Here is a 1,081-nt window from a genome sequence, read left to right as displayed (position 1 = left end):
GGTTAAATCCCATTATTCGATCTGATGAGAGAAGCTCAAGAGCTGTTGATTAGTTATCTTCTTTACTATATCACGTCAAAACCAGGGGGCCAGAGCAGATAGCTCTCGTATAGCTTTTTGCGAAATTCAACAAACAACTCTTCTCTTGAAATTGATAAATGTAACCTAGTATGAATTTACAGTGTTTTTGCACGCTACAGACCATTCAAATACTTTTTTATAACAAAGTTTCCGTAAATCAATAATAACTGTCTCCATTCTGCAATAATTCTGTACGATAGTGCATTAAATTATTTGTGTAAGCAAAGGGGGTTGGGTCGGCATGTCGTTGACCTCTTGACTTTAGGTAGAAATATTGGTTAAATAGTACAATTTGTATATGTAAAACGGAGCTGTTCGTTTGTCTGGTATCACAAGCTATTGTGTGGAAATGGCTCAACTAATTCAAAAAAAGAATGATAGCATTTTTCCAAGGTAATTTTAGACGGTTTATATTTACACATTTAGAGTTAAAAGAAAGGAATATGATGCAGTAACCTATTTTAACCTACAACATCCAAATGAAGTGAATTATTTGAATCAACAATTCATATGCATAGTTTCAAAGCTGTTAGAGCAGCGTTTCCCAAATTTTTCCAACTAGGGACCGGTTTAATTTTGTAATTTTTCATGAGGCCCTGGCCTCCTCAAATACTTATTTATATAACTCGCTAAGACATGGCTAAGTCTTAACATCAAGCTGGAAGCAATAGTTCGATCAATACATCATCGATTATAAAATATACAGGTGTTTTATAGTACTACTGTGTAAAAATAAATAAAATAAATTATACTTCACTGATATTTAATCTTTACATTAACTGTATATTTATTAATGCTCTTTTAAGAAATAAACTTACCTAATGAGAAAGAAGATGCTGTTTTTCATCACACAGCTACTTCAAATCAGGAGGAAAAGAAGTCGGCTTGATCCTCTTTTCCTCTGCTTTTTTTTTTTTTTTTTTTTAAGAAAACCAATGTTGATAAGCCTGATTTGCATTTATAAGTTGTGACAAAGGGCATAAGAAATCTCACTGCTTTT

This window comes from Limulus polyphemus, unplaced genomic scaffold (genome assembly GCF_000517525.1).
Source record: "Limulus polyphemus unplaced genomic scaffold, Limulus_polyphemus-2.1.2 Scaffold26, whole genome shotgun sequence".
In the NCBI taxonomy this organism is placed as follows: Eukaryota; Metazoa; Arthropoda; class Merostomata; order Xiphosura; family Limulidae; genus Limulus; species Limulus polyphemus.
Note: the sequence above shows the minus strand (reverse complement) of the source record.